The sequence below is a fragment of the Panthera tigris genome, chromosome E3, assembly GCF_018350195.1.
Source record: "Panthera tigris isolate Pti1 chromosome E3, P.tigris_Pti1_mat1.1, whole genome shotgun sequence".
Lineage (NCBI taxonomy): Eukaryota > Metazoa > Chordata > Mammalia > Carnivora > Felidae > Panthera > Panthera tigris.
The window spans coordinates 3,896,330-3,911,026 of NC_056675.1; the positions used below are offsets into that span (position 1 = coordinate 3,896,330).

Genomic DNA, 14,697 nt, shown 5'->3' on the forward strand with positions numbered 1-14,697 from the left:
GTGTGTGTGTGTGTGTGTGTGTGTACGGCCAGGCTCCTGCGGGTGTGTGTGTATGGGGGGATGCCTCTGTGTGTGTGTGTGTATGTGTGCGGGGGGGAGGGCACGTGCGGGAGGGAGGGCGTGTGCGGGTGTGTGGGGGGAGGGCACGTGCGGGAGGGAGGGCGTGTGTGCAGGGGGTAGGGTGCGTGGGCGTGTGTGCGCGGGGGGGGGGGGGGGGGGGAGACGCGTGCGGGGCAGAAGGCGCGTGCATGTGCAGGAGAGGAGGGCGCGTGTGCGGGAGGGGAGTGTGGGGGGGGAGGGCGTGTGTGTGGGGGCAGGGCTGTGTGCGGGGAGGGAGGGCTGTGTGCGGGGGGGAGGGAGTGTGTGTGGGGGAGGGCGTGTATGCGGGGGGGGAGGGCACGTGCGTGTGTGCGGGGGGGGGGAGGGCGCGTGTGCGGGGGGGGAGGGCGCGTGCGGGGGACGGAGGGCGCGTGCGGGGGACGGAGGGCGCGTGCGTGTGTGCAGGGAAAGGAGAGCTTGTGCGGTAGTGGGAGGGCGCGTGCGTGGGGGGGAGGGCGCGTGCGTGTGCGGGGGGGACAGACAGCGCGTGCGTGCTGTAGGGAGAGGGCGCATGCAGGGGGGAAGGCGCATGCGTGTGGGGGGGAGGGCACGTGCTGGTGTGTGCAGTGGGGGGAGGGCGCGTGTGGGGGGGGAGGGCGCGTGTGGGGGGGGAGGGCGTGTGGGGGGGAGGGTGAGTGCGTGTGTGTGTGTGTGTGTGTGCAGGGAGGGCGCGTGCGTGTGTGCGGGGGGGGGGAGGGCGCTGCGTGCGGTAGGGGGAGGGTGCGTGCGTGGGGGGAGGGCGTTGGGGGGGAGGGCTCCTGCGTGTGTGTGCAGGGGGAGGGCGCGTGTGCAGGGGACGGAGGGCGCGTGTGCGGGGGACGGAGGGCGCGTGCGTGTGTGCAGGGAAAGGAGAGCTTGTGCATGCGTGGGGGAGGGCGCGTGCGTGGGGGAGGGCGCGTGCGTGTGCGGGGGGGACGGAAAGCGCGTGCGTGCTGTAGGGAGAGGGCGCATGCAGGGGGGAAGGTGCATGCGTGTGTGGGGGGGGAGGGCACGTGCTGGTGTATGCGGTGGGGGGAGGGCGTGTGTGGGGGGAGGGTGAGTGCGTGTGTGTGCAGGGAGGGCGCGTGCGTGTGTGCGGGGGGGGGAGGGCACGTGCGTGTGTGCGGAGGGGGGAGGGCACGTGCGTGTGTGCGGAGTGGGGGAAGGCACTGGGGGGGGTTGCGTGCGCGGGGGCTGCCTACGTGCGCGCGAGGAGACGGTGCATGTGCACCGGAGTGTGTGCTGTGATTAGTTGAGACAAGAAATATTCACAACCTCCTCCCCCCCCCCCCCCCCAGTTTACAAGGAGGAAGCAGTCTGTGTGCCCTCGACCCCCCAGTCCCCTGAGCTGGCTGGTCTCTGTGTAGAGCAGCATGGCTGCTCCTTTCCGAGGCTACCCCCGCCCCTGACACGGCCAGGTCCGAAAGCACACACATGCACACAAACATGCGTGCAAACACACGCACGTGCCCACACACTCACTCGTGCACCTGCGCCCCCTCTGCCACCAAAGACTCTTCTACACACAGGAGGCACTCGCAAGGAACGCTGCTGGAAAGCTGAGAAACCAACTGGAGCCCAGGAGGCCAGTGAGCAGAGCTGACCCCGGCGCTTTCTTTCTGAGCCCTCTCCCGACTCCCCCCCCCCCCCACAGCCCACCCGCCCCCACTTGGAGCCTGCCTTCCTACAACGTTCCAGGCACACCAGGCGGAGCCCCAGGAAGTGAGGCAGGCCGGCCGGAGCGAGGGTGCCGCCTTACCCGAGAGCGGCCCTTCCAGGACGCAGCCTGCTTCTCTGCACCCGCAAGAGGCCGGGTCTGCGGGAGGCCAAGCCGGCGGTGCAGCCGGAGCCGCAGTGCGAGGCCGTCCGCCCGGCGCCCGCTGCTCCTCCGTGCCTGCTGCAGAGCCAGCGACTGGCAGGCAAGAGCGGTCGGGCAGAGGGGGAGGTGGGGCGGGGGAGCGGGGGAGAAGCGGGTCAGGGGGGCAGGCGGGGATGGGGAGAGCAGGCCGGAGGAGACAGGGAGGGCAGAGGGGGAGAGAGGCAGGGGAGGAGGCGGGGGGGGGGGGGGGGGGGGGGGGGGGGGGGGAGGCAGGGGGGTGGGAGGGGCAGAAGGACCTGGGGGCCAGGAGGGGCAGGGAGCACAGGGGCGGGGGGGCTGGTGGGCACCGGTGGAAGCCAGCTCCTCCCCCCACCTGCCCTGCCCCCCTGCTCCTCTTAGCACCACAGACCCCAGGGCTTGTGGCAGCACTCGCACAACCGCGGGCCATGCTCGGAAGAAGAAACGTTTAAAAACCAATCCGAAATGATGCAGCCGCCAAGCTCTTCCTCCATCCAGGGTTAGGGTCGACAGCCCAGGGCCCAGGGCCGGCTTCCCTGGCCTCGCTGCAGAAGGGAGCGCTTCCTGCTAGGTGCAACTGAGCTCAGTGGGGCCAGAGGTTCTGGCCCGATTCCAGAGGTCTGAGGGACACCCAGGAGTCTGTACTCTGTAAAAGCGCCCACAAGGTTCTGGACCACTGCTGCCAAGGCACTCCCCCTCCACTGTCCGCCTGCACACAGACCCTCCTGGGCAGTTTCAAATACTGCAGCGAGGTCTGGCCTCCGGGTCTCCTCACTGGCTCCGGGGGCGGCCACAGGAGTGTTGAAGGGTGGGGGCTGAGGAACGCCGGCTCGGAGTCTGTCAGGGGTGAAGCGCCCATGGCCGGGAGGACCCTCGCACCTGCGCGGACGCGACCCCGACACGACCCCACACACGCCGTGCTCACGGCACGACCAGGAGAACCCTCGCACGTGCATGGACATCTGTGCAAGGACGGCCACTGGACAGGCCACACGACCTCCGTGGGAGCTATGTGTTCACAGGATGAAGGTGCCACGGGGGAAAAGCGGGAGCCAAGTATGCACCCGAGGTGGGTGGAAAAACAGTTTAACACTTAAGGTACGAGGCCATTTCTTTACACACTTAAAAAGCACATAAAACATCATTGAAGGGACACCTGGGCAGGTAGGTCCATTGAGCGTCCAACTTCGGTTTGGGTCACGATGTCTCAGTTCATAAGATTGAGCCCCACAACCAGCTCTGCGATAACAGACTGGAGCCTGCTTGGGATTCTCCCTCTTCCTCTCTCTGCTCCCCGCTTGCTCTGTCTCAAAATAAACTTTAGAAAAAAATGGAGGGTGGGGCGCCTGGGTGGCTCAGTTACTTAAGCATCTGACTTCGGGTCAGGCCACGATCTCACGATTTCGGAGTTCATGCCCTGCGTCGGGCTCTGTGCTGACAGCTCAGAGCCTGGAACCTACTTCGGATTCTGTGCCTCCCTCTCTCTCTGCCCCTTCCCGACTCCTGCTGTGTCTCTCTCTCTCAAAAATAAACATTTAAAAACAATTTTTTTAAAGAAAAGACCCACAGTCAATTCGAGAAATGGCTGTCATAGGTGGGGACGGAATGAGCCTGGGGATATATATAATACAAAGAACATAATGGCTCGGAGTGTATTTTTATATATAACTTTGTATATATGCCGTGTCTTTTATATAAGAAAACTCCAAGTCAACATGAATAAATTGTACGTCAATTCTGGGCGTCAGTTACATCATTCTTTATACTTTTAGAATCATAAACACCTTGCAGGCACCCCCCCCCCCCCACCAGGCACATGACCACCGCCCCCTTGTGGCCCTAGGTGCAGTTCCGGGCTTGGCCCCATCCTCACAAGGCCACTAGAGGTGAAGACCAGCACTGTCCCCAGCGAGAGGCTCCGAGGAGGCCTGTGGCTCCCAGAGTGCTCACAGGGACAGTCACCTTCCCCTGCTGCCAGCTGATTTTAGTTCAGCTTTGCCATCATCAGATCCAGGCATCTGAGCACTATGCAAAACCAGGACAGATCTGCCCAACTTGGAAAGAAGGCCCTCACTTCTGGGTGGAGGGTGACAGGTGGCACACAGCTGGGCAGAGTCCTTGCAAACGTACCCCAGAAACCTTCAAAGGCACGCGTGGCGTGGATCTGGCCTGCACAGCGTGGGCGTTTGCAGGGTGCTCGGGCCAGGTGTGATGTGGCCGAGAAGCAGAGAGGAAGGAGCCTGTGGTGCAGAGGCCGGCCGGGTCTGCAGCCTGATGGGGGGTGGGGGTGGGGGATGGCTGGGGTCTCTGCCACCAGCAAGGCCATCCCAGCAGCCCCACCACCTCCAGGCGGGGATTTCACTCAGCAGAGGAGATCTAATGAAACAGACGGGCAATGGGGTCCATGCCCGTCACAGCACGGTACTCTAGGTGGAAGCTATTCATCCCACAAGAGTGCCAGGCCGTGCCCACGGGTGAAGGAGATGCCCTCCAAGGCTGGCGGGCCAGAATAGACCCCATCTGCCACCACACCCCCCCCGCGATGGGCCGGGCGTGCCGATCCACACGTGTTCCTGCTACGGTGCAACTGAGCTCAGTGGGGCCAGAGGTTCTGGCCTGATTCCAGAGGTCTGAGGGACACCCAGGAGTCTGTACTTTGTAAAAGAGCCCAGAAGGTTCTGGACCACTGCTGGGAAGGCACTCCCCCTCCACCGTCCCCAGACAAAGCCCCTTGTGCAGAAATGCGCCGAGCGCTTGCTAAACTTACTTGAGTACCTACCCATTTAACTTGAGTTTCGGATTTCTAATTCTTTTCTCTAGGTAAGTGTTTGTCAGCTCCCAGAAAGGTGGCAGATATGGGGCTCCCCGTTCCACCCTTACATAGCTGCTCTGGTGAAAAAGCAGAAACACGGCCCAAGAGAAGTGGAAGCAGGGGTCCGGGTAACCCGCCTGCGGAGGCCTCCTGCACCTCTGCCGGACACACGCGGGACCACCTTGCCCCGCCCCCCTCCCCAGGACACACGCGGGAACCATGGTGCCTCCCAACACTCGTTAATGCACACAGGCACCAGACTCAGAAGCCAAGCGACTACTTTCCTCATTTTAAGAGGACAAATCAACGCGAGGACATTCTGAAACGACAGGAATCACAAGGCAATCGCGGGCCCTGATGGGACACACAGAGTCCACTGTGCGTCTCCTGAACCCTTCGCTCTGACCCGGGAACTGGGAAGGGGCTCCTAACCTGCAGGAGGTGTGGCCGTGATAGGGACAGTGAGAGAAGGTAGAGATCGGCCACAATGGACGCGGTGACAGAAAGGAGCTCCGCGCGTCCCTTTCCTGGCCGCTGGCCCTAGCTAGCTCCCTCACCTGCCCAGAACTAAACCCACAAGCAGGTGGCTCTGCAGGACAGGAATCCGTGGTTTCCTCATCCCCTGGATCAGACGTTCCTGGGTGAGGCAGCCATCTGGGCAGGGGAGGAAGCGGCGTGGGGTACACCCTGGGCCGCAAACTCTTTTAAATGCAGCCCCTCTTCCCTCCACGTCGGGTTGGTGCAGACGTCCCCTCTGCCGGTGGAGAGGACAGGACTCTGTGCATACCAGGGGTGGCAAAATTAATTTTGAAAACAGTTGGTAGCTGTCACCGGAGCTCCGGCCACGGGCTGGATGCTGGCTCCAGGACAGCACTGGAAAGAAAAACACAGCTCTTTCCTGAACGTCACTAAGTTTAGGACAATAAATTTAACCTGTAGCTTTTTACCTCGGAATCCTGTTTGCTCTTCCCTCCGGGACTCAGAGTTTGAAACGATACGTACAACTTGGAAAATCTGTGTTGCCTACACCCACCGCGCGTGCGCAGGGCTGGTGGTCTCTCGGATGTGGTTTTGATCGATGACTAAAGACTGATGGGGCAACGGAATGGTCCTGCGTAAGGGAATTTTATTAGAATTGGGGCAATTTGACTACTTTTAAGTGATCTCTAGTAAGTTGGGCATACACTGCTGAATACACTCTCCAGCAGCTGCTGCAAAATGCAGAGGGACACCTGCCTCGAGCAAGTCCGTTTTAACTGCAACACCCTTTTCTACTTTAGCAAAGACACAGAATGGAGCGCTCTGAGTTACCAAGCAATCCTTGAAGTTAACGTGAAGTTTTTTGTATTCGAAATGCACAAAAAAGAACTACTTACAGATAATTTGGTGAGCACCTGTCTACTGCCTGGCCAGCCTTACTCTGGGCATTTTGCATTTAATTCCACTTCGTCAAACCCTATAAAGGGACTGCGGGTGGATGGGAATATGTTAGCCTAGCTTTACAGGACCAGTCTGACTACTGGCAAAGAAAATTCTAAACCAAATGTACATGGAGCACCACCCCCTTGGGAATAAGACGGGGATGCTTGCTATGACCACCTCCATTCAACGTTGGACTGGAGGTCCTGGCCAGTACAATTAAGGCAAGAAAAACAAATGAAAGTCCAAGAATTGAAAAGAAAGAAATAAGATTATAATTATTTTGCACACAATTTGACTGTGTTTATAGAGATCTCAAAAGAGGGGCACCTGGATGGCTCAGTCGGTTAAGTGTCCGACTTTGGCTCAGGTCATGATCTCGCGGTTCGTGAGTTCAAGCCCTGCACTGGGCTCTGTGCTATCAGCTCAGAGCCCAGAGCCTGCTTCAGATTCTGTGTCTCCCTCTCTCTCTGCCCCTTCCCAACTCGTACTCTGTGTGGGTCGCTCTCTCTCTCAAAACTAAATAAACATTAAATAAATAAAAGACACTGCAAAACACTCTATGGACAAGCAATCAGAACTAACAAGTGAATTTAGCAAGGTGACTAGACATGGTGAGTGTGCACGTTCACCATTTTCGTGTGGGAGAAACAGTGAGAAAAGGGTATGTCAAAGTAATGGTGCTATTTATAATCGTGTCAAGAAACACGAAACAACGAAGGAACAAGTCTACCCAAGATGTGCAGGACCCCAACACTGATAACTACAAAACGCCATGGACAGAAATTAAAGACCTAATGAATAGAAGGATACACCAAGTTGATGGACTGTAAAGGTATCCGTCCTCTCTAAACTGATGTATAAACTCAATGCGATCCCACATTGGAAGGGTCTCAGCAGATGTGTGTGTACAAATTGATAAGTGTATACGGCAATGCAAAGGGTATAAGGTAACCTTGAAGATCAATTGTGATGCGGGAAGACTCGAACTATCAGATAACAGCCTATTCTAAGCTACAGTAACTGAGAGAATGTGGTGGTGCTATAAGGACAGTAGACCATTGGAACAGAAACGAGAGTCCTGGAACAGAATCTCACATACGCAGAAAGGATGGTCTTCTCAGTAAATGATACCGGGTCAAATGCATCTCCATATGGAAAAAAAAAAAAAAAAAAAAAAAAAAATCATGACCCCTACCTCACACCATTCACAAAAATTAACTCCAGATGGACTATAGATCTAGCCGTGGAGATAGAACAATGAAGAATTTAAAAGAAAACACAGGAACAGATCTTCACGGCCTCGGGCACACAGAGATTTCTTACATGGGGGGAAGGCGCTGCTCACAAAGGGAAGACCACCCACAGATGCTTCTGGGTGCACTGCAGAGGTTACAGACACTGACAGTGCAACTCTTCAAGTGTGATACTTGCACTGGTCAGAGAACAAGGAAGTGTCTAGAGGGACCCTAAAATAATTTGACTCTTGCATACACGGGGTCAACCGAAAAATCAGGTCTAAAATTTAACTGTGTGGCTTGCTGAATAACAGTGAAAACTGAATTCACAGCCTCAGCAAGTTCCCCAGGTGAAAGTTTGGGAAAAACTTGCCCTGATGGGGAAAGAGCAGGACCCTAAACCCTGGAACAGTGCCATCAGGATGGGCTCCGACAAAGCTGTGCCACTTGAACCCCTGATCCAAGCTGAGCCTTACTTGCCAAGAGGAGCGGCCTGTCCTGCTGTGTCTGAAGAGACTGGCTTTCCCCGGCTCTAGGAACCTACAAGCTCCACCTGGGGGCCTCTTTCCCTGAACCGCTACCCCGGTGACCCCTCAGCGCACTACTGAGCCCACGGGTGCCAAATTTGAGTGGCACCCAGAGCAAGAGTAAGACGGGCAGCAAGTCTGGGCTGCGGGCACGCTGCTCTGGCCCCGGGGAGCCGATACCCCCGGACTGCGCCAACGGGCCCGGGGCCAGCCTCAGCGGTTTGGAGCGCACCTTCCGCTTTCCTTTAGAAACATCTCCTGACCCGTTACTGGGGCCCGGTGGGAACTGGAGGTGACATCACAGGACGGCGCAGCCTGAGTTCCCATCACCAACTGGTGTGGTTTCTGCTTCGCTGACTGGCCCAGTCATCGTATTAAGAACTTCTCTTCAAAACGTGTGAAGGCCAATTGCAGCGTAGGAGGGGATATTTGTGGTACAGCCCTCAGGAAAAGGGCCCGTCCCCAAAATCACTAGGAACGGGACAGACCACCCAGCAGAGAAGCACGCGAGAGCTTCGAACAGATGCCGCAAAGAACATCCGAAACGGTGTTTAAACATACGAGAACGTGATTCGCCTCACTCATCATCAGATACGCAAACTAAAACCACAAATAACTGCTACACAACCGTGAGAGGGGCCATAGTGAAAAGACAGGCAGCACCAAGTGTGAGAGCGAAAACGGAAGTCGCAACTCTTACACACTGGTGGTGGGCGTGTCAACAGGCACACGCACTTAGAGGAGAAACGGTTAGCAGTATCTCCTACACGAGCACATATGCACACTCACTGGCCCATCGACTGTACCCCCAGTTGTGCGCTTGGCAGAAATGCACGCGTCACCACAAGACAGTCCCAAGTACGTTCACGGCAGCGTGATTCCTACTGAGCCCCAACTGGAACCCACCCAAGTGTCCGTCAAAAACTGAATGGGGACACAAGTTGGAGTGTTTTCATGTGAATGCACAATAGCATACAGCAATGATCATGAACTCTTCCATAACCAACAAAATCAGGGAATCTCTCAAAGGTGATAATAAGGCCAAGCACAAGAAGGTAGATATTACAGGATTCCATTTGTAGGAAATACAAAAAGAGGAAAAACCCAACTTTGGTGTTAGGAGTCAAGACAGTTGGGTCAGTGCCTCACGGTCAGGAGGGACCAGGAGGGAGCCCTGCTCGAGTCCCAGGAGCGCCCCATCTCCTGACCTGGGTGCCTGCTGCACGGTCCACTCACTTTTTGAAGATTCACTGAGCTGCATACTTACAATCTGTGCACTTTTCTGTCTGTGTGCTCTATTTCAATGACAAGTGTCCTTCCAAGAAAAGGAGCCCAGGTGTTGAGATTATCATACACAAAATATACAACCACGCCTGCCCTGTGTAAAAAAGTAAAACACACCTTGAAATAAGTGGAGAGAACAGTAAATTATAAACAGTGATGCCAGATTTCAAAAAGAACAAACTTCAAGTTGTAGAAATGAAAAATTCAGTAACAGAAACTATCGCTTCCATGTAATGTATCAGACACACGAAATATATCAGAAAGGAGAAGTGATGAACTCAAAGACCAGTCAGAAAAAATTACCCAGGAAGTGGTGCAAAGAGACAAGAAAGAGAAAACATATGAAAGGGGCTAAGAGACAGAGTGAGAAGGTCTGACGGGTTTAAAGACAGCTCCAGGAAGAGAGGTGTAAGAATGGCACAAAGGCAACATCTGACAAGAAAAGAGCTGAGAATTTTCTAGGACTGACTGAAGAATCCGGTTCACAGAGTCGTGACGTCCAATAAAAGAACGAAGAAAGACATCACAAGAAAACACATGAAAGTCTCCAACAAGACACAGGCGAACCAAATCCAGCAAGATAGGAAAAGGATGATACACCAAGAGCACGTGGGATTTATCCCAGGAGCACAAGGTTGATTTCACCTACGTAAATCAATCACTGTAATACAGCAAATCAATAGAATAAGACACCAAACCACACGAGCATCTCGGCAGACACAGTAGAGAGCTCAGGACGTGTGCGAGAGCTGAGGAAGGGTCTCAGGGAGTCCTTTTCCCAAAGACCAACGATACTCCAAACAGGTAAAGCGAAACCGTGGTGTAGGAGCAAACACGCGGGTGTTATCACTCAGAGAAAAGGGACCAGATGAGCATTAGGAAATCAGGACAGTGGTGGCTTGCGGGGGTGGGGGTGGGTGGCTGCGGCAGGGCGACCTGGGGCAGGCGACCATCCGTGTCCACCCAAGAAAAGCAAGCGGGAAGCACAGGCGCTACGAGCATAGCTCAGCGGCCGTGCTCGCTTCGCGATCTCCCTCCCACTGACCCTACAGCAGTCGCGCTCCACGCCCTTTCCCGCACGCGGGCCCTTTCACAGCGGCAGCTACACGCACCCGGCCGCGGCCTCACGACCACACCGCCTTGCGTTTCTAGGGCGCAGGGGACGCGGCTTGGCCGGCAGAGGGGCCGGCCGGAGACACTGGGGACACCAGGAACCAGGAACACGGCGCAGAGACCACGCATGGTAACCACCTACGCCAGCGATTCTGAAAGCCGGGCGCTGCCGGGACAAGTGGAGTCTTGCTGGCTCCCTCCTGGTCACTCGAAGGCTGTCCGAGGCGGGCAAGCGCCACCCGCACCCACCGCCGGCCCTGCAGCCTCCACATGCCCCTGCGCCGTCTCCACAGCACACCCCTTAGCTCCGCCCAGAACGCTTCCTTCCTGAAAGCGACCCAGGGATCCGGTTCCCACGCAAAATGCAAATGTCCCGAGCTCCCCAGCTTTCTCCCCACGTACCCAGGAAAACTTCAAAGGGAACAACGTCCCCCGGGGGGCTCTGTCCAGAGCAGCCCATTCCTTAAGCTGGGTCGTGGGTACACAAATAGTTCACGGTATTATTCTGTATCTGCTTTTCGTGGGCTTCAAGTATTTCACGATCAAGAGGAAAGCAGAGACAGGTACAGAATGAGAAATATAAACATTCATAAACATCCTAAAACCCGTTCGGCCTCACAAATACTACAGGAAACAACCTACAGGAGGGAGAGACGACGTCCCTCTTTCAAGTCAGTATTTCAAATGATGGAATCAGGTGATGGCTAAGATACGGAAATGGACGTCCTGCTGGTGGGACGGAAAGTGGCACCAATCTGCCCCCAGTTTTAAAAACAGCTATCGAGGGGCATCTGGGTGGCTCAGTCAGTTAAGCGTCCAGCTTTGGCTCAGGTCATGATCTCACGGTTCGTGGGTTGGAGCCCCACGTCGGGCTCTGCGCTGACAGCTCAGAGCCTGGAGCCTGCTTCGGATTCTGTGTTTCGCTCTCTTGGTCCTTCCCCTGCTTGCTTGCTGTCTGTCTCTAGCTCTCTCTCTCTCAAAAATAAATAAGACCTTTAAAAACATTTTAATAAAAAAATAAAAATAAAAAAAGCTATCGAGATATGCCAACTACACCAGTATTAAAGATATATCAGTATCTAAAATGTCCCCATTCTTCCAGAAAGGAATGGTACTGTTAAGTTGCTGTCCTACAGAAATAATCAAAAAAGGAATCAAACATTTAGGTACAAGGATGTTTATTTACATAAGCATTATTTATACACCAAAAAATGGGAAATATTCTTAAAATCCAATAGGGAAATGATCAGGTGTACTCATTCAAATGGCATTAAAAATTACGTTCATAGGGGAGCCTGGGTGGCTCAGTTGGTTAAGCGTCCGACTCCTGGTTTTGGCTCAGGTCATGATCTCCTGGTTCGTGGATTCGAGCCCCGAGACGGGCTCTGCACTGACAGTGTGGAGCCTGCTTGGGATTCTCTCTCCCTCTCCCTCTGTCCCTCCCCGACTCACGTGTGTGTACTCCCTCTTTCAAAATAAATAAACATTAAAAGAAATTATGTTTATAGGGGCATCTGGGTGGCTCAGTCGGTTAAGCGTCCGACTCTTGGTTTCAGCTCAGGTCATGATCTCAAAGTTCATGAGTTCAAGTCCTGCATCAAGCTTTGTATGGACGGTGCAGAGCCTGCTTGGGATTCATTCATTCTCTCTCTCTCTCTCTCTCTCTCTCTCTCTCTCTCTCTCTCTCTCTCCTCCCTTCTCCCTTTCTGACCCTCCCCCACTTGCATTCTAATAAACCTTAAAAAAAGAAAAAATTATATTCATAATATGAATAAATATACTAAGTTAAAGAAAACGGAGGACGTGGATGTAGGTTGATTTAAATTGCATAGGAAATCCAATAATAAGAAGAGACTGGAATAGTAAGGGGACATTTTAGGTGATTTCTGTTCTCTTCTTTGTACTCCCTATTTCCAAATTTTCAACAATGGGAATGTCATTTTTCTAAGTGGAGAGAAATGACATTTTAAAGCACTGACAGGACTGTTTCTGTGGTAAACCTTGGACCTTCTCACGTTAATTCGAGCCTCGGTCAGGAAAGAACATCCCCTCTCTAGAAGGAATCGCCTCATTAAGATAACGGGTAACCGAGTGGATAAAATGCTTAAGCCATTTGTTATTCACAGAAAGAAACAGAGCCCCCAGGACTGCAGCAAAGCAAGAGCAGTGTGGCAGCAGAAGCAAGAACTTTCTGAACCCCAGGCCCTATCTGGTTCCCCCGACATGACGAGATGGCGCTGAGCCCTTTTGCAGGGAGGACCGCGTGGCACGCACAGTGACAGATAGCACACAGAGACAAGAAAGACCCGGGGACCACTTTCTGCTCTAGGCCCGCCAGGTGGGCATCCCCTGGGTCCAGCCGGAGAAGGCGATCCTCGTGCCAGAGCTGAGCGGTCTCAGGTTTAACCTTCCATTAGGAATCCTGACCCCAGAGAAGGGCTCACCCCCCTCCCCCGCCACTGCTCTGGAATCAGGTCCCCACGCTGACCCCGCAGGTTGGAACAGGCAGTTGAGGAAACTGCTTTGCAAGTAGACCAAAACGACAAAGAAGAGAAACTAGGAGACCGAAAAATCAGAAAAATAGATCCAGAACCTGAATAACAGAAGAGCCCGAAGAAATCGTCAAAGGAATAACATAATTTTTCAGAACGGAGTTCTTAATTTTTCAGATCCTGAGTTTTTAGATTAAAATGGCCCATTAGAAGTCCAACACACAAGAGAGGTTAAAAACGCACGAAGGGTCAAAATACGCAATTGGGTATAATTTGAATAAATATGGTAACGGATACGACCATAATTTTTTTAAATAAGAAGGCAAGACTCACACCAGAGTGGAAACACACCCCTTCCAAGGCACACAGCCTGGCTCTTCAGAGCGAGGCTGGGAGGGAGCAGCATAGAGAAATGAGATGTTTCCAGAAGGAGAAGAAAGCGACTGAACATGAGGGGTGAGGAAGCACGACGTCTAGCAGCTCCCCCGGGGGGCGCTGGAAGTTACTGGAAACAGACCAACGCCTTCAAATTTCTAGGAAGAAAGCTGCTTTCATTCTAAAACTCCACACCCAGATCAACTATTAATCACGCGTTAAAGTAGGATAAAGGTCTTTTTAGACATACAGCGTCTTGAACAATTTTAATTCCCAGGCGCACTTTCTCAGGAAGCCACCGGGGAGAGACTCCACCAGGACGGGAGGTGGGGGGGGGGGGGGGGACCTAGAACGAGGAAGGGACAGCGAAAACCAGGGGCTCCTTCCCCAGAGAGACGCCAAGGGAATGACAGCTAAGAGCAGCCTTCAGGGGCAGCCAGCCCAGACTGAAGCGAGGCAGCGGACCCCAAAAACGCTGGAATTGATAAAATACACCATATAGCTGAGCATCCTGAAGCAGGACAATTGGCAGAGGGCTGGGGAAAACTGGATTCGTGAGAAGCACGGACAGAAAGAGAAAACAAACAACGATAACAGTAATTCACTTGCAAGAAACTAAAGGTCGGACCGCCAGGAAAAGTAACCCTTGTACAGACCCACCTTCAGTTGTGAAAAGCCACATCTGGCCGAAGCAACGTACACCCCGCTGCCTAATCTGGCCCCAGCCCCGTGCGCACCCAGAGCACCGGCCACCGGAGCTGGATGGTTTAACGAGGGCCATTCCCATCCCCATGGTGGGACATCCCTAGCTCCACCCGAAATTTAACAAATCAAGTCACTGTAGGGTAAGCTTCTTGTTTTAAGCTTTGGAAATAAGTGACAAAAAAAAAAAAAAAAATCATTCACAGATGAAAACGATTCCCTCGGAGGATCGCAAAAATCGGGAAGAAGCGCAGGCTGGGGCCCGGCGTGAGGCTTGGCTGTTTTTAAATCAGTGACGGGAAGCTGTGCACCCATGTGACTTTGGTGAAAAGTAAACGTTCAATGTGCATCCTGTTGCAGCTACTAAAGGAAGGAATGAATGAACACGCACACGCAGGGGGGATACGTCATCCGTCCTCTACATTTTAAATCCCCGACGTTATCTGCATCTTTGAAACTGGAAAGCATCCCACATTCATATGGACGCCAGCCAGGTGGCGGCCGTGAGGTGGAAACTTGGTTGTTGTTCCCTCCGGGGGCGGGGCAGGGGGCAGGGGGCGGCGCTACAGTCTTTCAGTCACTTAAGGATTACTTGAAGAGCCAACGTGACCGCTGGCTGCTGTGTGCGAACTCGCAGAATTTCATGCCCACGGCTGGGAAGAAAATCGCAGAGCTAACAGCGGAGGCTTCTCCTCAGAAAGGGTGCGTCCGCGTGTTCCCGAGGGCACGTGGGCGCGGACAGCCCGAGCGGAGAAGGGGAATTAGACACTGGATTTATTTCACTCGTGTTTGTCTTCTCATGTATGCATGAAACTAAGAG

General features: G+C 54.2%; 1 protein-coding gene across 3 annotated transcripts in view; it reads right to left on the bottom strand.

Moving 5' to 3' along the window:
• The window catches only part of RADIL (Rap associating with DIL domain), a 67,035-nt gene that overhangs the window by 24,820 nt on the left and 27,518 nt on the right, over positions 1–14,697 (bottom strand). The gene's annotated exons all lie outside the window — the stretch shown is intronic.